The sequence below is a fragment of the Talpa occidentalis genome, unplaced genomic scaffold (genome assembly GCF_014898055.3).
Source record: "Talpa occidentalis isolate TD23 unplaced genomic scaffold, MPIMG_talOcc4v2.1 talOcc4.10, whole genome shotgun sequence".
NCBI lineage: Eukaryota > Metazoa > Chordata > Mammalia > Eulipotyphla > Talpidae > Talpa > Talpa occidentalis.
Window position 1 is genome coordinate 92036989 of NW_023600993.1, and position 25337 is coordinate 92062325.

Consider the following 25337-nt stretch of genomic DNA (forward strand, 5'->3'; position numbering starts at 1 on the left):
TTCACTTGTCACAGAGGAAAGTGCTGCTTTGGGGAGAGAAGGAGGATGGAGGAAAGGAAGGAAGGAAAAGAGAGTCATGGGGGAGAGGGAGCAAGAGAAAAAGGGAGGGAGTGTGGGTGAGTGGAGACCGGAAAATCAGGCTTGAGGTGAGAGCCCTATTCATTTTCCAGTTGGTGCTGTAATAGGAACAGACTGAGGATGACCAATGAGATGTGCAGACAGGTCTGGAATCTGCGCCACCAGCTGTGGTTCCTCCAGTCCCCGTGCACACAGCACCTGCTTGGGCCATGGTAGCTCTCAGGGAAGATGAAGATAATACAAGAATAGCTTCCAACGATTGTGTGCTGGAGTAGAGCTTTGTTAGCATCATCCAGGGGTCAGCTCAACAGATCCCCTCCACAGATGAGGAGGCTAGTACTGTGACCCTCCCCACCAGTCGAGGACACTGGAAACCTCTACATGACTAAGTGACAAAGCTGGGTGGCCCACTTAGTGCCCAGGCCCAGGATTATGAGCCCCTCACCATGCAGCTCTGTGGTCTTCATGATCCCAGATGGCACCAGACCCCGACTCTTTGCAGAAGCCAAGGATGCTCTGGATTGACTCTGCCTGGATTGGTTTCCACTACTTCCTTCCTTCCTTCCTCTCTGGAGCAAGATTAACTGCACATATTCATTTTAATGTGTGTGTAATTTTTTTATTATGAAAAATATTAAGCATAGATCAGGTTGACAGACCTTCATGCAGCCATACCTCAATTTAGAAAATTATTAACTACCCACCAATCTTGTTTTTTACATCTCTCACCCACTTTCTCCTTCCTTCTTGTGTGATTTTGAGGCAAACCCTGTGTATCCTTTCATTTCTGAATGCTTCAGTGTGTATCTTGACAATACACAGATTATTAAAAAAATTTAAATACTTTGATCATATAAAAATGTTAATAACAATGATTTATTATCCATTCTGCCCACATTTTCCAAATGTATTATAGGCTTTCAAAAATTATTTGTTTCAATCAGAATCCATGTAAGTTCCACCCATTGCACTTAGTTCATAGGTTGGTGAAGTTTTTTAAATCTACTTTTTTCCCTTGAGATTGACTTGTTGAAAAAACTGGGTTGCTTGTCTTAATGAATTCCCCACAGTTTACACATTGCCGATTGCTCTTTATTTTTTATTTTATTATTATTATCATTATTAACATTTAAAAAGACAGAATTATTAAGAAAAGGAGAAAGGAAAAAGAGGCACCTTGGTCGTCCCAAGTGGGCAGGAGAGCTGCCAGGCTGATTGCAAGTTAGTGCTGCGGTTTCACATGTTCCTTTGGCCCTGGCATTTCCTGTAAGTTGCTAGTTGGGTCTAGAGTTTTGACCTGATTCAAGTTTAGCATTCGGGCAACAAGGCTCCCTAATCTATGCACAACGTACTTCCATTAGGGAGTTTGGCTGGGTCTTTTCTTGAGATGACCGTGATCGCCAGTGATGAATCCTCTCCCTCCCCATTCAGTCATTATCTGAATCACTTTTTAAAGAAAAGCATCTCTCCTGGGCTATAGTTGATATAGGAAAGGCAAGCTAAGGACAGGTTCTTTTCTCCTATTGTCTCAATAGGGACTGTTTCCTAGTTTTCAACATTGGACTCCAATGACCTTATCATTACCATTCTGTGCCCCTCCATTTAAAAGTCTTCGATGGGTTTCAGTTCTTTGCAGTTGTTTTTCTTACTCAGACCCAGTTCTCCTGCTTCTGGGCATAGAAGACTCTTTAAGGTGACTTTGAGTCTTGGAGACAACACACATGGCTTTTGATAACTGCCTGCTGTCTGGTTTGACATGTGACCCAGACCCAACTTTAATGTTTTCTTTTCTTTTCCAAACTAGACTCAACCTTGTCTCTTTCACTGGCGACTACATTTAGGTACCCACACTTTGGGTTTTGGGGTGCTCATTGTTACTGCATTTGCCATTTGGGGGGAGCTTGTATTTATTTATTTAAAAGATTTATTTATTTATGCAAGAGGTGGGGTATAGGCCAGATGTGGGGGAGGGTGAGAGGATTCACCAGAGACAGAGCGAAGAACAGAATAGGCAGATGACCGAAAACACTGCTGAGAGGAGCAGTGGGTGAGACAGGAGAGGTCTGCCGCACCATGTGGGTATCTCCCTGGCCGGCCAGGAATCAAACCTGTGCTGTAGAGACTGCGGGCAGCTTCACAGCACTGTTCTCAACCCTCTGCACCACCGGGGCAGGCTTGGGGGGCCTTTTAGAAGTTGCTGGTAGGACATAGGTATTTTGCCTTGCACATAAGACATAAGAGACATAAGAGAAAACATATAAGACATATAAGACATAAGTGAAAACAAACACATCTTGAGTTTATATCTGAACTTCTGCTTCCACAACGAATTGTCTTTACAGGCATACCTCATTTTATTGTGCTCCGTTTATTGTGCCTTGTAGATACTGCATATTTTACAAATTGAAATGCCAGCAGAAAGACCATGACTCACTAAGACTCAGATGAGGGTGTTTTTTTTTAGCAATGAAGTATTTATTTATTTTTAATGAAGTACATTTTTTAAAACCTCCTTATTAATTTTTTTGAGAGTGTAGGATTTCCCCCCTCAAGTGTGGTCAGAAGTGCCCAGGTGCCCACTCCATGGCTGCTGTTCCCTGAGGTTCATCTAAACCCCACGGCCTTGCTGGCAGGGACCAGCAGTGCTGGAATCTTGGCAGCTACCCTGGAGGAGACCCCACCGGAGGCCAGAGTCTTGGTTATAGCAAGCCAGGATGGTGGGGGTCTGGGATGCATAATCTAGGACGACTTCCCAAAAGAACCAAGAACTCTGAGCCTGGCAAAGAGGTGGCCTGTGGTCAGGAAGAAAGGAACTGGAGCAGTTTTTTTTTTCCCCCAGATGATGGCCACAGTCGGCCTGGCTGCAGTCAGCGCAGACGCCTATTTCTTGACAGTCAGGACAGTGGCTAAGAGACTTCATCTCGGTCCCAGGTTGGCCTGGGTTTCAATCCTGGCTCTGACAGCTATAGCTGTGTGATCTGGACAAGTCATTCTATGTCTCTGAAATTTGAATTCCTCCTCTGTTCAATATGCATAGCAATGATAGCTGCCCTACGAGGAATGTTGATGTGAAGTCCAAGAAATAAAGTGTCTGGCATATGGATCCCTCTGTAAGGTGTTTGCTCTTATGCCATCATCTGAAAAAAAAAAAAAAAAAAAAAGAAAAAGAAAGAAAAACTGCTCCAGTTCCTTTCTTCCTGACCACAGGCCACCTCTTTGCCAGGCTCAGAGTTCTTGGTTCTTTAGGGAAGTCCACCTAGATAATGGGTCCAGACCCTCTCCATCCTGGGTTGCTGTAAGCAAGATTGGGCTGCAAATCTTTAATGGTGGCTTCAAGAAATAAAAACCATCCTGCCTGCGTGGCACATCTGTTAGAGAGCTCAGTTTGAATAGCCACTGATGAAATTTTCTTTGTAGGAATTTCCAAGAAAGTACCCCATTTTGAGTTTCCTAAGGAATGCTCTGCTCTGTGGGATATGCCTTTTCCCATGTGGACCGGGGTCTGCCGAGAGGCCCTCCAATGGCCCTTCCTTGTGGTCCTTCTCTGCTTTCCCATTGACACACATCGACCCCGGGGATCCCAACACGAGCCCCTCTTATAACTGAATGTGACGTATTTTCTTAGAATCAACCCCTGTGCATTTGCACAAGAGTTTATGCCCTGTGATCTGAGGAGAAAGTCTGTCCTGAGGACAATAGAAGGTTGATAAAGCAACTCAAACTGGGAGGCAGTGGAAGTGAGGAAAAAAATATTTCCAAATATAACAAGGTGGACTGTCCTAGTCTTTGCTGTCGTCTCTCCTGCAGCTATTTTAGGTGGTGTCCTTGGTGCCCCTGCAGAGTCTGTGGGTGACAATTCTCAGAGGAAGGAGAGGCCACCTCCATACAAAATGTGACCCCCCAGACTCTCCATAACCCCCAAATTCCAAACACCACCCTATGTGCCAGGGACAGAAGTGATGATCCACTGAGCCAAGCGTTAGCCAGAGTTTCGGCTGAAATGTCATCTCAGAAGCTGAACGGGAGGCTTGAGAAATCATCACAGGAAACAAAGAGCTTGGTGAAGTGGAGCAAATGCAGACATTCTTGGTCATTTTGGAGGAAGGGTCCATTTCAAAGGGGATGGCTGTAATTAGTCAGGACAAGGTTGGTGGACATGCATTTTATAAGATCTCAAAGTTCTTTAGATGAAAGATTATAACATTCTGCCGCTTGAGAGGTGAAAGAAGTCGTTACTGCTGAGGGCTCCAAATGGGAGAAGGAAATCTTTGCCATGCAGGGACATGTGGGGTTTTGACCTGGGGACAGGGTCCCAGCCAGTTAGAGCTGTAGGAGGTGACATAGACCAGGGCAAGCAGAGTGGGGAAGCAGGGGTTGAAGGTTTCTTGGGGGTTGGCAAATTAGAATAATTACATGGGTTTCTGGGCTTGGGGGCTGTCCCTAGCTAGCTGTTTGGTACCTGGTCCTGGAGTGTGAGACCCTAATAAGGGGCTTAGCAAACTGCCCATGAAGGGGAACTGAGAGTTCTTAGCCACCACTTCAAAACTGGGTCAAGGCAGCACTTGTGACATATTATATTATAGATTATAGTGTGTCAATCAAGCTCAGGGTAGGTCCTCAAACACTGGGGAAATGGAAGTTAAAGTTGGGCTGAAATCCAATCATAAGTAAAAGACCAAATGTTAGGAATTAGAACAGAGGAACCAAATATGTGGCATGCATGCCTTTTCCATCCTTTCCCTTGATCATAGCAGACATTGCTAATCAAACAGGATTTTGTTCCTTATTGAACCCGGACTCAACTGGGAACCCTTCTTAATTGCCTGACAAGCAACGAATTGGGCATGTATTTTGAAACCCACTAACCAATTTTCATTAGAAAAGGAAACTAGTGAAGGAACGTTTGGGTGTCTGGTTCTCCTGGGTTGCACAGATAATTCTAGAGTTCATGCATTCCTGGGATAAGGGTCCATCTTCTTATCAGTATTGCACTGGAACTGAGTGGGGAGGAGGCAGAAAGGACTGGATACAAGTGCAAGGACTGTGTGGGGCTGGAAATGGCACAGTCTAGAAGTCTTACAAGTTAGCACATAATCAAAAAAAAAAAAGTAACTCTAATGAGGAAAACATGGACTAACTGACCAAAGGGGAGATCTTTCCAGAAGCCAAACTTCTTGCCATATAGGCCAGTCAAGACCCATGCATGGGGCATGCTCAGGTGTGGGGGTCTGGGTTAGCATCTCAAGGTGGGACAAGGGAGATTTGATCTTTTTAGAAAACACAGCTGTCCAACCTCAACTTCTCCCTCAAACTATGCCTCATCTGTAGCCTTTCCTCAAGTATTTTATTCATCATTTCATCCATATTTTTTTTCACCTCAAATTTCAAATTTTGATTTCCTCTGGTATTTATAGCAACACCTGTGGTTTCTCAGAGTGCAAAAGGCACGTTTTAGGATGAAGATATTTTCATAGAGGCTGGCTAGATATCTGAGATTCACCAACAGGCAGTTGACTCAGGTGAAATGAAGCCAAAAGGAAACCAAACTTTGTTTTCTTAATTTTTTTTTTTCTTGCAGGCCAAGGGAGATCACTGATCAATTTCAATTTTGTTTTTTCTCCCTTAGTCATCTAAATTCAATCAATAAATATTTATTGAACCTTGACTATGAGCCAGACTATGTAAAAGATACTGGGGACACAATGAAGGGACCATCCCAGACTTCTCTTGGGAGAGAGAGATTAATTAAATATAGAACAACATATAAACTTGGCATCTGGTGTTGGGAGAGATGTGGTACCAAGAAAGCTTATGATGGGGGGGGGTTGACATAAGAAGGGGAGACACTCAGTGATGACTGAGGGTAAAGGACATAAAGGACTGGGAGATGTGAAGAGGTAGGCAGTAGGATGGGAACTCCAGGCAGGACACCCACTCTGTGCATAGGCTGGGCAATAGAAGGACAGCCCCACTTTAGGTGAAAATCAGAAAGGCAGAGTGGCTGGAGAAGACTGGGTGAGGGTGAGATGATGAACAATGAGTTGGAAGGGGTAGGGGTAGAGGTCCAGGGATCATCAAAGCAGGACCTGGTAAGGCAATCAGAAGCTAATGGCATTTCATCTTCAGGGTCTGTAATTTGCATGGGACTCTTCCAAGTTTCTGCTCAATGACTGTGGTCAGTCCAAATAGTATTTAAGCTTACTTATTGCACCAGAGAACATTTGAAATCCCCTAAACACTAACAGCTCATATAGAAAACAAACTTTATAGGAGAGTTCTCAAATTTGTTAATAATCTTTCAAATACACTAATAATGAATCTGTAAAGCTAAAGAAACAAGTTTCATCCAATATGCCAGGATAAAAGTAATTCAATCTGAATTTCCTTTCTCTAGAAAATGATATTATAAATCCTTTGTCAAATGTAGCAGAGATCTGAGAGTATGCCACCAATAAATATTAGGAAAAATGACTACAGAGCTGTTTCTGTGTGGGTTCATTAATAAAAATATTGTTATTTTCTAGGAGTTTATGATGTTAGTCTATCACTTTTTTGGTTTTAAAAAATGTAGCTTGTTGTTTGATTTTCTTATTCTAAATAAATACTCAAATTTATTTTTAATTTAGAATTTTGTGTTCTTAACTGATCTGCCCTTTATTAGTTGATGGTCACTATTATCAACCCTCTGTTCAACTACCAGGGTTGTTTTTAGTGTGAATTTTTCTGGGGGCCTCCATTTCTTACCATCTTCCTGGTGAGAGTGGTTTGAATGGGGACTCTCAAAGATGGCCTGTCTCTTCTACAGCTTCCAAAACCATGTGCAAGGTTGGGTCACAGGCTTACCTACCCGCCCTACCACAGGATCTTACCAGTACATTTGGCTTTAGGCCAATAAAGAAGATTCCAGGTTGTACCCAGTTAGAGCACAACTAGACAGCAGATCTCAGCTTGACATCTGGCTCTCTCACTTACCTTGTGGTCAACTTTCTGAATGTGTAAATTAGGCTCAAGATTCTGTGAAGAATCTGCTTGAAGAGAGTGATTGACAGAAAGACAGCAGCAGACTGCCTTAAAGAGATAAGACTGACTTAATAGCCAGTGAAACTAAAGCATCTCTGTGTAGAGGCAGAGGATACAACAGAGACCACCCAGAAGGTCCTCAGAAGAGCACACAACTTTTTTTTTTTGTAGTGGAATATCTAAAAAATGTAAATATACAAGCCCCTTTACTAGAGAAATACAAAATACAACAATAAATTTAGAGATCTAGTTGGATTATTTAGATGATTCCTGAACTGGGCAGCATCCCATCTAGCTAATAGAAGGACACTCTGAGGATTTGTACAAAACAGAAGACTTTTATGGTCAGAAAGAGGGTGGGACAAGGGTATTAGAAAAATAAAAAGAAGATTGTTTTAGGCAAGGCCTAAATGGGCCTTATGGGCAGGCAGGGAGGCCCTATTAGTGCTGTCTAGATTGATTGGTTTCAAATTCTACTTTTGGAGGAGACTGAAGCTACAGTTAAGTATTAAGTCTTAGTGGGGTTTGCTACCAACTGGGAGAACATTTTTGCACACAACACTAATGATAAAGGGCTGATCACAAAAATATGCAAAGAGCTGATGAGACTCAACAACAACAAAGAAAATAATCCAGTCAAAAAATGGGCAGAGGAGCTAAAAAGAAACTTCTCTGAAGAAGAAATGCAAATGGCCAACAGGCATATGAAAAAATGTGCAACATCACTTGTAATCAGGGAAATGCAAATCAAAACTACCATGAGATACCATCTTACACCAGTGAGAATGGCACATATTAAAAAAACTAGCAACAACAAATGTTGGCGAGGGTGTGGAGAAAAAGGAACTCTTCTGCACTGTTGGTGGGAGTGCAAACTGGTCCAACCACTGTGGAGAGCTGTGTGGAGATTTCTGGACCTACTAAACATAGAGCTTCCATATGATCCAGCAATTCCACTCCTAGGTATTTACCCAGAGGACACAGAAACATCCATTCCAAAGAGCACCTGCGCCCCTATGTTGGGTGGTGTGTCTTCACCTTCAATTCTTCCCTGTAGCCCATTTGCTATGTTGGACAATGGGCTAAAAAAACTCCAGGGTTCACAAACTCTTCAGGGGTAGTAACACCTGTTTCCTTAAAGCTTGACTTTGAGAGGACCAGGGTCAGCTATGCAGCCACTTCCAGTGCCTTTCTCATCACCATAGTGATCACATTTGACATCTCGTGGCCAACTCAGTGGCCAGCCTGTGATCAGACAGGATGGGCAGTTGAGATAGGGACCAGGGAGTCAGAAAATGATCCTGCAGACCCTGAACTGCATCACATTCAGTCAGAAACTCAGGAGGGTGAGAGAATTCACCAGAGCCAGAACGAGGAGCAGAATAGGTAGACTGATGAAGTACACTGCTGAGGGGAGCAGCAGGCGCAGCAGGAGAGGTCTGTCACACCATGTGGGACCCTCGCCGGCAGCCGGGGATCGAACCAGCGCTGCAGAGGCTGCAGGCAGCTTCACAGCCCAGCGTTCAAACGCTGCGCCACCAGGAGAGGCCCTTAAGCTCCTTTTTCAATACTATGAATTCTTCCTTTTGTTGCTTACTTTTTCCTATGAGGACCTGTTGGAGGTATTTTCACACACATGCACACACGCATACTTGTGCTCACACACACAGCCACACATACAATGGTTGTAGATAATGCCAGACTCACAGTCTCTGATACCTGGTGTAAGGCCCTTTCCCCACACCACGAACAGAAAAAGCACCTGGTTCTTGCAGACTTGCAATTGTGCCTTTTCTTCAACTATATTGAGTTATTAACTAATTACTGCTTGTGAAGTCCCCGGGAAATACCAAGCACTTGTTCAAGTCTAAATATGGTTATTAGTGAAGCTTTTATTTTAGAGAACAACCAGGGAGACCTGAAATAAGCAAATAACAGTTGTGCAGGGGCATGCCACAGTGTATAATCAAACACGGTGTGGCTCCCAAGGTGCTTCAGCCTGCTGCTTACTATATCCAACCTCACAGGGAGTTTGTACTTTTTCAGAGAAAAGGAGTCATTACTGGGCCTCCCCGGTGGCACAGCGGTTGAGTGCTGGGTTGCGAAGCTGCCTGCAGCCTCTGCTGCACCGGTTCGATCCCTGGCTGCCGGCGAGGGTCCCGTACGGCGCAACAGACCTCTCCTGCCGCCCGCTGCACCCCTCAGCAGTGTACCTTGGTCCTTCTGCCTGCTCTGCTCCCCGCTCTGGCTCTGGTGAATTCTCTCACCCTCCTGTGCTTCTGACTGTACCCAGTGCTTGCATAAATAAATAAATAAATCTTAAAAAAAAAAAAAGGAGTCATTACTAATTGATTGTTTTTCTGAAGGTTCTCTTTTTCATCTTTTAGGGTCTATCTCCTTTCTCTGCCCTCTCTCTAACCTAGCCCCTCTGACTACAGCTGGTGAGTCTACCTCTCCTTAGGGGAAAAAGAGGGTCCATCTCAATTTCATCCCTGCCATCCCACATTTCCAGCACAGGTCATCCATCCTCCCTGATCTCACATCTCAGAGGAGGGATGCTCCCTCCCAGCTGGCTCCATGGACAGTTGATCTGGTATGGTTGGCTGTAGGACAGAGCTCCTCATCCCTTCTAATGGGCAGACCCAGCACCTGATTGGTAGATTAGATTGCAAGTACTTAAACTTGAGGCCTGGCAGTCATGGGGCCTTCTTCCATTGTACATTTTGCTATGATGTCCCAGTCTCATGACCCTCCAAAAGTTGCCAGCTGCTTTCATGCCTCAGGGCCTTTGCACAAGCTCTTTACTTTGTCTAGAATGCTCTTGCTTCAACACCTGGTCTGGAGGGTAACTGTTCATGCTCAGGTCTCAGCTTAGCTATCACCCACTCGAAGAACTTCTCCATTCACACTCTAATAAAAAACTCCAATTTTCTTCCTAGTACCCTGCTCTTTAACATTATTTCGTTCTCACCTGTTGACACTCATGTGCTTCTTGATGCAATCTTTCAGTCTATCAATTAAGCTCCATGCAGTAGGTCAATGTCTGTGTTCTTTCTCTGATCCTAGTATGCAGGCTGTCCCATAGGAGGAACTTAGGGAATATTTATTGAAAAAGGAATAAATGAATGAGGGTCTGCTGTGTGAAGCAGGAAACAAGTTCAATACCAGTCTTAGCCGTGATGACTGATGGAGAAGGACCAAGGCTGCTGGATGGGGTGGGAGGGACTGGCAACTCCACAGGGGTTGGGGGTGGGGCAGGGAGCAGGAGATCACAGAGCCTGGGGAAGTGAGCTGAGCCCAGCCTCAGTCTGACAGGGCAGCTCAGTGCTGCCTCCTCTCAGGAAGTGACTTCAAAATCCTTCACAGGAAGCGAGTCAAGATGTGTCGGTCCCTGGAGGTGTCACTGGCCGGAGGAAGGCCTCAGCCAAGGCTTGATGAAGCACCTTCCGTGGCAGCTCCTGTGATTAACTGTGGCCACGCAGTGTGTTCGTGCAGATGTAAATCATCAGCAGATACTTTGGGGCTTATCTACTAATGAAAACGCCTTGGCATTTCTGTAAGCATATTATGGTCAATTACAATTAATTCAGTTTGCATCGACTGCCTTTTTCCTTATGCAAAGATTGTGCAAATCGAGTATGAGCCCAGGGCTCCGCGGCCTGTAAAATCCATAATGGTTAGCTTTCAGGGGTGGTGAGGAGAGAATAAAAGCAGGAACTGTTTGAAATTTAAATCAGAGCCAGAAGAAGCAGGTCAATAGAAGCAGGTTTGCTGCACTCAGATTAGTTGGACTGGGCATGCGAGGGGATGGGATGAGGGGCACAGTTTCTTGCTGCCTAAGGCTACAGGGTTACAGTCCCTAGCAGTTTCTCCTTTGGGCTCCACCTCTGCATTCCTGACTGCAGCTTCTCCAAGCCCCAGGGGACTCCATTTCCTGTCTGAGAACTTGCAACCACCACATGACTCAGGAGCACATGTTACTGCTGCTTGGGGAGAGGTGAAGTTTTCTCTTTGTTTCTTTCCCACGGTTCCAAGAGCAAACAATTTGGGAAATAGTAGGTGTGGAGTAAATGTTTTAATTTGAAATCTGGATCAGCTGATTTTTGTTGAATAGTAAATATGTCCAAGAATTGTGCTCAGTGCTTCCCGCATGATTCCTACGCACTTTTGTGCCTATCACAGGAGCCCATGGGGTCAAAAATCCCATTTCACAAGTTTTACTAATGAGGTACAGTGACCTGTGCAGGTGACAACTAGAAGGTTGTTTAGAAATGAGGTTTTAAATCATCATCTCACATGGTCACTAGGAGGACTGAATCCTATAGAAAATGACACCCAGTATTTACTGGTTTTGTTGTCAAACTGATCTGCAGTGAATATCCGAAGGAAAAAGGGTGCTTTGTCTGCAATTCTTCTCCTTTCCTGTAAGGGAAACTTAGACATCAGGGAGATTGCCTGGGATTTGTTAGGTGGTGAGATGACACCCACATGGAGCTTTAGTTGTGGGGAGTGTTGGGAACCCCTGGCATAGGTGTCTCTCCTCGGAAAGGTGATGGCCAGCTCAGATAATCCAGAGAATCTCAGAGGGTTCCTACCCAGTCCTGAGTTAGAGAGGGGTGTTGATTCAGCTTTGCTGATTTTGGTGTTGTTTTGTCCAGATCTCTACGTTTCTACCACTCATGTGATGCTAGTCGAATTTCCAACTGCCAGTTCCTTCATTTCTTCACTTCAGGTTTTCTCTGGCCATGAAGGTCTAGTTGGCCCAACAATATGGCAGGTCACACATGTCAGAGAGTGAATATTCCTCCGGAGCAGACTTCAACAATGAATGATGATGTATGTTGTATAAATACCCTAGCCTCTTTCCCCTTAGGCGAGATAACTCCAAGTCCATGAGCCCCAGCAGGGTACACCCAGTTGCCTATGTTGTATCCTGCTTGATAATACACTTTATTAACTGCTTTTCCTCTCTCACTGCCCCACTCATTTCTCATGGGTATCACCTAAATAAAACAACTCACTTGAATTCTTGTCTCGGGATCTGCTTCCGAGGAAACCAAACTAAGATAGTTCCCAACTTTAAGCATAGACCTATTGTAAAAAAAAAAAAAAAATGTTTTATGACTTATAACCTGTTTGTGCTTAATTGCACAGGCAAACATGAATATGTTCTCATTGTAATAAAAACACCAGACTTTACAGTGACTGTCAAAATCTCCCTTGACTCTCCTTCCCAACACTTCCCAGGAATGAACATTGTCATTATTTTACTATTTCTTCTTGCAGATAATTTCTATAAATTCTCTTTCTCTTTTCCACTTACAAATTGATCTACAATATACTTATTTTTTTATTGCAAAAGATATTTTAAAGTTCTTTTCCTATAAACACACTCTACCTCCATTCTTTGAAATGCTGCCTAACATTACACTGTGTGACTTTAGTTTATTTAACGTCTCTCCTTTACTGGTGGACATTTAGGTTATTCCCATTTCCATCATGGCTTCGACTCTGGGAACTTCCTCCTTTGAGCATGACTGTCATCGTAAGGGCCAGCTCCCTCAAATGAATGGTTTTACAATCACTCTTTTCTGAATCCTGAAACAGTCACAATGCTGGTTATAAAATCAAGATATTATGAAAACCAGAAAGAATTTTTTGGGAATTCCAGACAATGCAACACGATTCTTCTAGGTCCCTAGAGGACTGGAACCAGACTCTGAAGAGGTGGATTGGGGTAGGACTCTGGAAAGAGAAGAAGATGAGGAGAGAGAGCAGGGGGCAAAAGGACTGAGGAAGAGGAGTCTTTTTTTGGTCTCAGACTCTTGAGGTTTCATTTTCTAATTTATCATAAGACCACAGAAAAATTGATCCCTCCTGCTCCATCCAGATGTTGCTTTCTTGAGTTCTGGCCTTGCTCCCATAGCTATTACCACATCAAGGAGGTGGGTAGCAATAAAAAAATAGCTTTTGCTTTAGTGGGATTGAAATCCTCTCTGTTGTATTCTTCTGCACCATCTCAGTCATAGAGTCTGGGAAACATAAATCATTAGGTTGAACCATATGAAAGTGATACTTTTGTAGGTCAAAAGCAGTCAATTACCTTCAGTATTATATGTGACTTGACTGATTAATTTTGGGAATAATTCAACTTTATCTTTTCGGTGATGGGCTGGGGTGACAATGTGACTGAAATCTCATGAGACTCCCTGAACCAGAACCACCCAGCTGAAGTTCTTTTATCTCTCTCTACTTCAGTGTCCTCATGTCTAGAATGAATACAGTAACGTTAGTTTACAGGATTACTGTATAGAAAATTAAAACAATATATGTCAAAGACCTAAACTCCTGCCTTTCTCCTAGTGAAAGCTCAATAAGTGTAACTTCCATTTTCATCAGCATTATTGAGCAATAGGATGCCACATTTAATGTTTACTGAGGCTATTGTCTAACAAACACTAGCTGCATATTTTACATAAGTTTCATTATAAAGTAACACACTCTGTATGAGACCATTAATACTCTTTCCAAATGCTGAAAATATCAGAATTATTAACTAACTCACCAAAGATGGAAAATATAAAAGACTGTGAGTCATATGCAATATGGTAAATATATATGTTTGATTGAATTCCAGAAGAGAAGAGGAAAGAAATGAAACAGTAATAACACTTGAGGAGATTAGTTGCTAAAAATTAGTGGCCAAAATTTTTCCAAATATGATGAAAGATACCATACATAACTAATCAGGAAAATGAATCTAAAGAAAACCATACATGGTTCATCACAACAAAACTGGTAAAAATAAAAACTAAAAAGTAAAGAAAGAAAATCTTGAAAGAAACCAAAGGAAAAATAAATATTATCTCCAGAGGTAGAAGATGATATTTGGAGCTAATGTATTAGCAGATATATTGCTAACAAGAACACAATGGATCAAAAACTTTAAACAGTTTACATTCTTTTTTTAGATTTATTTATTTATGCATACAAGAACTGGGGTACAGGCCAGAGGTGTGTGTGGGGTGGTGGTGGTGAGAGGATTCACCAGAGACAGAGGTGGAACAGAACAGGCAGATCTACTGAAATACACTGCTGAGGGGAGCAGTGGGCAAGACAGGAGAGGTCTGCTGTGTCATGTGGGTTGCTCCCTGGCTGGGAATTGATCATGTGAGGCAGTGGCTGCGGATAGATTCGTAGGTTGCGTTTTAACCCCTTGTGCCACCAGGGAGGCCCCTGGATTACAAACTTTAAAATATTCAAAAAAATAACTGCCAACCTATAAGTCTATACCCAGAAAAAAAAATTCTTTAGAAGTGAAGATGAAATAAATGCATTTTCACATAACAAAACTTGAGATAATTTGTACCAGTAGACTTATATTGGGAAAATGATAAAAGATAGTCCTTAGAAGGAAAATGATCCCAGATGAAAACCTGGAAATTATCAAAGAATGAAGAATCACAGGAAGAACAAATATGTGGGCACATATAAATCAATATTGACAGTAAAAGGAATGGTAATAATGTTTTATGATTGAAATATGAAAACAAAGGGAGATAAACTGTATGTGTAAGATTGAAATATTCTAGAATTATCATAAAATCTGGGAAGTGATAAAAATGCCAGTTTATTTGAAACTAATAATTCAAGGATGTTAAAATCTCTAGGGATAGGGTCTCCCTGGTGGTGCAGTGATTAAGTCTAAGTGCTAACAAGTTATCACCAGCAACTCAGGCATGAGTTCAACCCCTGCCAGGGAGCAGACACATGGTGCAGCAGACCTTTCCTGTCTTGCCTGCTGCTCCCCTCCGCAATGTATTTCAGTAAATCTGCCTGTTCTGCTCCCTACTCTGTCTCTGGTGAATCCTCTCACACACACCCCACTCTGTACCTCTGGCTTACACCACAGTTCTTGTATGCATAAATAAATAAAAATAAATCTTTAAAAATAAATAAAATCTTTAGGGAATACTTAAAAGTTTTCTTCATTTTAGAAATAGAACAACTAAACAGACCAATTACAAACAGCAAAATTGAAGCAGTAATCAAAGCACTCCCCAAAAACAAAAGCCCGGGCCCAGACGGCTTCACAAATGAATTCTACCAAACGTTCAGCAGTGAATTAGTGTCTATCCTACACAAACTCTTTCAAAAAATTGAAAAAGAAGGAATACTACTAACTATGTTCTATGAAGCCAACATTACACTAATACCAAAACCCAACAAAGACAGCACAAAAAAAGAAAATTACAGGCCAATCTCCCTAACGAACACTGATGCAAAAATCCTCAACAAAATCCTTGCCAACAGAATCCAAGAATGCATCCAAAAGATAATTCACCATGACCAAGTAGGATTTATTCCAGGGACACAAGGATGGTTCAACATCCGAAAATCAATAAGTGTTATACAACACATTAACAAAAAGAAATATATAAACCATAAAATAATATCCATAGATGCTGAGAAAGCATTTGACAAAGTACAACACCCATTTATGATAAAGGCCCTTGAAATTCTTGGGATATGAGGAACATACCTCAACATCATAAAGGCCATCTACGACAAGCCCACAGCCAATATCATTCTCAATGGTGAAAACCTGAAAGCACTCCCATTAAGATCTGGAACAAGACAAGGATGTACACTCTCACCACTGGAAGTCCTAGCCAGAGCAACATAATACTGGAAGTCCTAGCCAGAGCAATAAGAAAAGAGAAAGACATACAAGGAATCCAAATAGGCAAGGAAGAAGTCAAACTATCACTATTTGCAGATGATATGATAATAAACATAGAGAACACCAAAAACTCCACAGAAAAACTAATTCAACTAATCAATCAGTTTAGTAAAGTGGCAGGACACAAAATCAATGCACAAAAATCAGTAGTCTTCCTATACACAAACAATAAATCTGAAGAAGAAGAAATCAAGAAAACCATTCTTTTTATTATTGAAACAAAAAAAATCAAATACTTGGGAATAAACTTAACAAATGAAGTAAAGGACCTATACAAAGAAAACTATAAAATACTGTTAAAAGAAATAGAAGTAGACACAAAGAAATGGAAAAACATCCCCTGCTCATGGATCAGAAGAATTAACATTATCAAAATGGCCATCCTACCAAAAGTAATTTACAGATTCAATGCTATTCCAATTAAAATTTCAATGTCATTCTTCAAAGAAATAGAAAAAAATATTGATGAAATTCATATGGAGCCGCCAAAAACCCCAAATAGCCAAAATGCTCTTGAAAAAAAAAAATAAAGGAATGGAGGCATCATGCGCCCAGATTTCAAACTATACTACAAAGCCATAATAATCAAAACTGCATGGTATTGGAACCAGAATAGACACATGGGCCAATAGAAACAAATAGAAAACCCAGAAATAAACCTACAGATCTATGGTCAACTAATCTTTGACAAAGGAGGAAAGAATATGCAATGGAGCAAAGAAAGTTTGTTCAATAAATGGTGCTGGGAAAACTGGGTTGCTACATACAAAAGAATGAATCTTGACTAATACCTCACACCATGCACAAAAACCAACTCAAAATGGATTAAAGAACTAGACATAAGACCTGAAACCATAAAATATATAGAAGGAAATATAGGCGAAACACTACATGACATACACCTCAGCAACATCTTTACAGATGCATCACCCAAAGCTGTGATAGTGAAGGCAAAGATAAACAGCTGGGACTACATCATATTAAAGAACTTCTGCACAGCAAAAGAGACAGTAACCAAAACAAAGAGAAACACCACCGACTGGGAGAACATTTTTGCACACAACACTAATGATAAAGGACTGATCACAAAAATCTGCAAAGAGCTGATGAGACTCAGCAACAACAAAGAAAATAATCCAGTCAAAAAATGGGCAGAATAGCTAAAAAGAAACTTCTCCAAGGAGGAAATACAAATGGCCAACAGGCATATGAAAAAATGTTCAATGGCACTTGCAATCAGGGAAATGCAAATCAAAACTACAATGAGATACCATCTCATACCAGTGATAATGGCACATATTAAAAAAACTAGCAACAACAAATGTTGGCGAGGATGTGGAGAGAAAGGAACTCTTCTGCACTGCTGGTGGGAGTGCAAACTGGTCCAACCACTGTGGAAAGCTGTGTGGAGATTCCTCAGTCTGCTAAAGATGGAGCTACCATATGATCCAGCAATTCCACTCCTAGGTATTTACCCAAAGGACACAGAAACATTAATTCCAAAGGGCACCTGCACCCCTATGTTTATAACAGCACAATTTACAATAGCTAAGCTATGGAAACAACCCAAATGCCCAAAAATAGATGACTGGATCAAGAAGATGTGGTACATATACACCATGGAATATTACTCAGCATTCAAAAAAGATAAACACAGGCAATTTGCAGCAACATGGATGGAACTGGAAGGGATCATGCTCAGCAAAATAAGCCAGAAAGAAAAAGAAAAATACCGGATGGTCTCACTCATAACAGGAATCTAGAAAACCTAAATAAGAGACCAGGAAAAAGAATAACTATAAGAAAGAAAAAAATCAAAATCAACAAACAACTATGAACCAGAGACACACTTTGGGGTGGGGGGGGGAGGGATTGGGGTCAAAATCAGGGGGTTGCAATTGTATGGGGAATATAAAAATAAAAAAAAGTTTTCTTCATTTTCTTGAAAAAGAAGAGTAAAGGAATGTATAACTAAAAATGTAATATGAGAGGAAAATGGAAAAATATGTATACTATATTAATGGCAGGGAAGGCAAGATAAAAGAAATGAACATAGGAAGATGGGAAATTTGAAAACAAATAGTAAAATGTTGTTTACAAATAGTAAAATAGGAAGATGGGAAATTTGAAAACAAATAGTAAAATGTTGTTTACAAATAGTAAAATATATCAGCAGTTTTGTTAAATGTATATGGCCTAAATTCTGCTATTAAAAGGGAATTCTTTTCATATAAACATATAATGCTTATAAATTATTTGCTTTAAATATGAGATCACATTACACTTGAAAGCAAGAGAATGCAACAACTAACCAAAATATTGCTGGGAAACATTTGTTTTTATGGTGTGAAGCCTTCTTTAAGAAAAGAAGTACTCTTGGCGAAGAAATAGGCAATCCTTAAAGGGATAATTTACCAAGAAGGTGCAACAACTCTAAATTCATACTTTATAAAAAACATAGCTTCAAAGGTTTTCAAAATGGTAAATCCATAACAATAGTGGGTGACTTAAACATAATTTTCTCAGAGTTGAGAGAACAAACAGAAAAATTCAGTAAGGACAAAGATGCACTTATTATACTACACCTAATTTACATAAATTATCTTAATTCACTAAACCTAGCTGACTTAATTGAATGCAAATTGAATATTAATAGAATAATACCTAGTGTACCACATGGACCACTGGGTGAAATTTATTGTTTGTGACAGAATGAAACTTCACCAAATTTGGAGCATTGAAACTAGTACATATACACTGATTAGAGATTAAATTAAACTGGAAATAAGCAACAAAAAATTAGAAGTATTCAAATATTTGGAAATTAAACTATTGATTTACAAATAATCTATGAGTTAAAGAATAAATTATAGTGAGAATTAAATAGTATTTTGAAATGAATGATAATAAACCATGCCATATAAAAATATTAGAAATGTAAGTGAAGTTGTGGTAGGAGGAAACATATAGTCTTACATCCATATATAAAAAAGAAGAGCTAGAAATTCATGATTCAAATATTTACTTTGAGAAGTTAGAAAAAAGAAGAAATATGTGGCCACATCTAAGTGAATACTAACTATGCAAGGAATAAATAAAATAATTAATGACAATTATTAATTAATAAATGAGAAAACAAATATACAACACAAAATTTTAAAAAGCTCAAAAGTTGATTCTTTGGAAGATTAATAAAACAGATTAACTCTCTAGGAAGAATGATCAGATAAGAATTTGAAAAGAAGGAAATTATGATTTTATAATAGGAAGAGGATATTAATTAATATAGATCATGCAGATACAAAATGACAATACATTTTAATATGTAGGTGAACAATGAAATTGCAAAGAAAAACAAATTATAAAAATTATTCCAAGTAGAGACCATCTGAACAGTAACATATTAACAAATACATTTAAATTGTATTTTAAAATCTTGCAACACACCAAAGGAATCTTCAAGTGGTGATTAGTTTACCAGTGAAGTTTTAAAAACTCTTATGGAAGAAATGACATCAATGTTGTATAATTTTTGTTCCAAAAAACCCATAAATAGAATAATAGAGACATTCGAGAGCAGTAATATTTGACAAGAACATTACATAAAAGGGGTAACTACAGGCCAATTTTTCTGTATAGGTGCAAAAAGCCTAAGCAGAATATTAGCAAATCAAAACAAGTTATGAGAGCAAGAGAGAGAGAGAGAGCAAGAGAGAATGAGAGCTAGAGAGAGAAAGAGAGAGGAAGCTGGATTAATGTTAATTCCTAGAATGCAAGGCTGGTTTAACATTTAAAAACAGTCATATTATTTACCACATTAATGCATAAAAGAAAAAAAAATATTTTAATAGATGTAGTAAAAGCATTTGAAAAGTTTAATAGCTAATCATTATAAAAACTCTCAGGAATCTAATACTAGAAGAGAATTAAAATGATATCTGATAAATAATATTGACAAAGAAATCATATAGCACATATCACATAATACTTAATGGTGATAAGTTGAAAGTTTTCTCCATGTAATTGGTAATGAGTAAGGATGGCCATTATTGCCATTTCTAATTAAAATTGTACTTGAGTTCCAATCCAATGCAAAAGGTCAAGTAAAAAAATAAAACACCAAAGATTAGGCAGGAAGAAATAAAATGGTCACTTTTTTGGTAAATGATAAATGAAAGGATATGTAGAAAATTCAAAACAATGTAGATATACTATAAAAATTAATCAGTGAATTTTACATTACCATTGAATAAAAACCCAATATTCAAAATCAAATATATTTCTCTTGCTAAGGATAAGCAAGTAGAAAAAAATTAAATGCCATAATTTACAATGCCATCAAACATCTGGGAAGAAATCAAAAGCTATATAAAACCTATGCATAGGAAACTATAAAACAATGTTGAGAAAAAACAAAAAAGTAAATAAATTGAGGGATATAACACAGTCATACATTGGAAGGTACTTATTGTAAAGATGTCAGTTCTTTTCAAATCATCTATAGGTTTAATGCAATCCAATTAAAAAAATCTCAGCAGATTTAGAGTGTATGTCTGGATGGTATATATGTGTGTGGTGTATGTTTATGCATGTATATATGCACACATGTATGTATGTACACAGAAATGACAAGCTGTTTATAACATACTTGAAAATATAAATTACTTTTCTTTATCTGACTTTGCCAACACAATTTTGAAGAGAGCACAGTTGGAAGACTTATACTTTCAACATCAAAGTTTATTTTAAAGCTACAATAACTAAGACAGTGTGGTATTGGCACAAGGCACCATATGTATGGAACAAATAGATCCAGAAATAGATCCAAACATACATGTTCACTTGATTTATGACAATAGTAACATTGCATTCAAGTGCAGAAAGGATGTCCTGCCAATAAATCATATTGTATATTCATGTGGAAAAACATGAATCTGGAGCTATATCACACATCACACACACAAATCAATTCCAGATGCAATAAAGTTTAAATGTAAAAGGTAAAAACAATAAATCTTTGTAAAGATAAATTTGAGAATAGTTTCATGTTCTTAGGGTAGACTGATATTTCTTAAGGAGGATACATTATCTATAAAAGGAAAAATTGTTAAATTGGCCTTTTTTTTAAAAATTAGGAACTGATAAAAAAAAAAGAAAAAAAAAATTAGGAACTGATGTTTATCAACATGCAGCAAAAAGAGTTAAAGTTCAAGCAACAGAGTGGAAGGTATTTATAATAAACATAATCAGCAAGGGACTCTTAGTTGGAAAATAGAAAGCATTCTTCAAGTTGGTAAAAACAGTCAAACAAACAAAATAACAACAAAAACACTAGATTACCCAATAGGAAATAAGTATAAAACTTAAACAGATCTTTAGTAAGAGAGGATAGCTAAGTAACCAATAAGCACATAAAACCACATTAACCTTATTAGTTATCAGCAAAATGCAAATGGTAATCACAATAAGATATCTATACATTCCTGCCGGAATGGCTAAGATGAGAAAGTCAGACAACACCAAGTGTTGACAAGGATGTGGAGTATTTGAAAGTTTCATAATCCATGAATCTCTCATTTGTAATGCTGAGTGAAAGAAGGCCAATGCAGAAGGTTAAATCCTGCATGATTTTATTAAGATAAAATTTTAATGCAGGTGAAACTAATTGATGGTGGAAGTTGTGAAAAATGATGATGATCTATTATAGAGGTTTGAGCTGGAGCTCAAAGAAATTCCAGGAATACTGGCTACATTTTTTTGGGTAGTCATTCCATGGTTTTATATAAATTTACTGTTTGGTCTGTGCACATGTCCACATGATTAATATTCTCTATAAAATACTTATTTAAAATAAAATCACCACCTTTTGGTGGTGAGGCTGAAGCCCTCATAAAATTGTTATCTCTTCTTTCTTCTTTCTTCTTTCTCCATGTACTAGGTGTGGACACAAAGTGAAGATGGCCATTTGTAAACTAGGAGAACCCTCATCTGATCCTGGATATACTGATGCCTTGGTCTTGGGCCTCTCAGCCTCTAGAACTATTAGAAATAAATTTCTGTTGCGCCTCTTCTTGTGGTGCAGTGGTTGAGTGCTGGGCTGCGAAGCTGCCCACCACCTCTGCAGCACTGGTTTTATCCCCGGCCACCGGGGAGGTCCCACATGGCACTCAGACCTCTCCTGCCACACCCGCTGCTCCCCTCAGCAGTGTATTTCGTCAGTCTGCCTGTTCTGTTCCCCACTCTGGCTCTGGTGAATTCTCTCACCCTCCCGCGCTTCTGACTGTACCCAGTGCTTGTATAAATAAATCAATAAATCTTAAAAAAATATAAATTTCTGTTAAGACCTTCTGTTTCTGGTATCTTGTTATAGCATCCTAAACTAAGAAAGTGGGTCTGGGGCCTCCCCGGTGGCGCAGCGGTTGAGCGCTGGGTTGCAAAGCTGCCCGAGGCCTCTGCGGCGCCAGTTCGATCCCCGGCTGCTCCCCGGCCACCGGAGGAGGGTCCCACATGGCGCGCAGACCTCTCCTGCCGCCCGCTGCTCACCTCAGCAGTGTACTTCGGTCCTTCTGCCTGCTCTGCTCCCCGCTCTGGCTCTGGTGAATTCTCTCACCCTCCCGCGCTTCTGACTGTACCCAGTGCATGTATAAACAAAACAAACAAACAAGCAAATAAATAAATAAATAAAAAAACATGCCTCTATTTAAAAAAAAAAAAAAAAAAAAAAGAAAGTGGGTCTGGATGGCCCTCAAATTTGTATTTGTGCAAGTCTTCAGGTGATCCTAATGCTGTTGGTCCAGACACTGCATTTTGAGATCTAGACTAGGACCTGCCAGTGAGCACTTTACAAGGACAGCCAAGGAGGCACTGCTGCTAGTGGGGTGGTGGTTCAGAGACATCCAGCCATGAGGCCCAAATTTTATTGTTCACAGCACGTTCTCCAGAAGGACCCTCCCTTTCCTAAGCTGGATTTATGAGTTAATTACATACGTTTTTATAGGGGAGCTCAATTATAATACGTCAATGCCCTGTTCTTACATATGGCAAGTCAATTTAGGCAGAGGAGCCTTTCTGAAGTGAACACTCCTCCCTACACATGATCTCATTAGGAGTGTGACATTTTGAATAGTTCAATCTGTAAACCCAGAGCCATCTGTGCAGGTGACATAGTCTTTGTCTCTGGTGACAAATGGCACCCATAGTAAAATGATTGTGACCTGGTTTCTATTTTTGTTAGGACAACTGAGTTTATCTTTGGCTTCAGTACCAGTGTTGGGGCAGAAGTGCAGTGTAAATGGACAGAGAACAAAGAAGCAGCAGATACAGCCGCCTGCTTCGCTGTCATGAGGTTTGCTGTGCAGTACATCATATGTCTCCAGAAGACCAGCTGAGTCTGTTACATTTTCCATCCCTAAATGACTCTTGCTCTGCACATGTATTTCAAAGACTTAGAGTTGTTTGCAGAACACGGCCCCAACCACAGGATTTCTCATCTTGCAGCTGCAAAGTCTTATATTCAAAAGAGCCTGGGACTTTCTAAGTGTGGGACAGCATATCTCTGGAAGCACTTGCCTCCTCTCTCCTGGGATGGACTTGCTGTGAGCCAGCCCTGCTATAGACCACCTGTCCTGGCTTCATCTGCTTGGTGTGGTCACTGCTGCTATTTCTGACAGTTCTGAGCATCCAGGTCTGTTGACCTTGGGTGGTATTGTCAATTGAGGAATTGTTTCTTGCTGTTCACACTTCCATCCACAGTCACCAACAGGGTCCCCTGTTCTGTAGACCTGCTCGCTGTGGGTTCTCATCAGTTAAGATAATCCAACCTGAAGACTGGTAGCAAAAACTATAGGTGCCCTGGTCCATTCTCTGCCTTCAGTGTGCTCTTGCTGACTTTGAATTGCCTGTATCTGCATCTCTGAGCCTAAGAACTTTCCCCACCAGAATCTTGAAGGTTTCCTCTGCCTGTTTGCACAACCAGTCAAATGATCTAGGAGAAAGTCCCCAATCAATGACTGTCAGGCATTTGTATATAAATGTTTCAGATCATTTGCTCCTAGGGTAGGAATATTTTCAGTTTCCCAGAAAATCCCCAGGGTAGCCAGCTTAAAAACATACCTTTTATTTGCTTTCTTCCAAAGAAATGTGCATTTCAGAGTTATTTATTAAGTGCTCTTCTAGGCCCCATGCTAGACTCAGGACATAGATGATGGGTGAAACAGAAAGGGTTCTTGCAGTCTAAGGTGAGAACCAGATAAAAAACCTCCTAAAAATGTATAATTTCAAAATTATGTAAGTGCTATAGCATGGAGTAGCTTAGTGACATATGTATACATATGTATGGTGGGGGAGTCCTCTCTGAGTGGGCGATATTGAGCCTGCATCCTGAAGGAGTATAAGGGCCCATAATGCGAAGAGTTGAGGGAACAGAATGTGCAAAATGTTGGAACAGAGAGAACTTAGGATGTTCTGGGAAAGGGATGCGAGCTCACAGGAGAGGAGGGGAGAGTGCTTCTTGACTATGTTGCAGAGGCAGATGCAACCAGGATCACCCAGGATCACCCTTGGCTTTGGAGGTACCTAGTGGGTGGGCAAATGTGTGTGTGTGTGTGTGTGTGTGTGTGTAAGGTTGCAAATATGGGTGCATATGTGTTTGCATGCTTTTGAACACCTGCAGCACATATGTGTCTGTCCCTTGTGTTCATGTTCACCTGATGGTGTGTTAGTGAGTGGGATGTGCTTGCATCTAGCCTCTGTGTGTGTTTGTATGTACATAAAGCCTTTGTCTTGATGTTTTTGATATTTGTTTATGTTTATTTGCAAGTATGTGTGTGTTTTTATCATGGTGATATCTGTATGGCTGGGTTTGATTATTTATGAGTGTATTTGTGAAAATATATGGATGAATGTGTCATTGTACTTGAAGGCCTGAGTACCAGAGTATATATTTGTGTGTGAATATATTCGTATTGTGTTCTTGTATATGTGAAGTTGTAGATTTGTGGCCAGAATTGTGGGGTTGTTTGTGACTCTGTGTGAAGCTCTGGAAATAGTTTTGCCCTCAATCAGACCACAAAATCTTGGAATTTTTATAACGCACATTTGCTAGCAAGATGCAATCTTTATTTGCAGTTACAGTTCTGGCTGGTTTACTTTATATTTTCAATATTCCTGGCCTTTTGAAATCTGAATTCTAAATACCTTATGTGAATTTGTGAATATGTGAGTATGTGTTTATTTCTCCTGGTTTCAGTAAATCAGCTTTAGTAAAACCAAAATCCTTACCCCTATTGCTACAAGTTCCTATCTATTTAGAAATGAGCTTTAGACCAGAAGCAGGGTGATTTTCTTCGGTGTCTTTTTTTTCCCCTCAGCGGTGATCCTACTTGTAAGATGATCCAGCAGCTTGAGTGTGGGTGACTGAAATCCAACCCTGAGCCCCATGGTTGTTCTCAGAGAGGAGTGTTGTCAGAGAAATGGAGACAGTAGCTCCCAGTGAAAG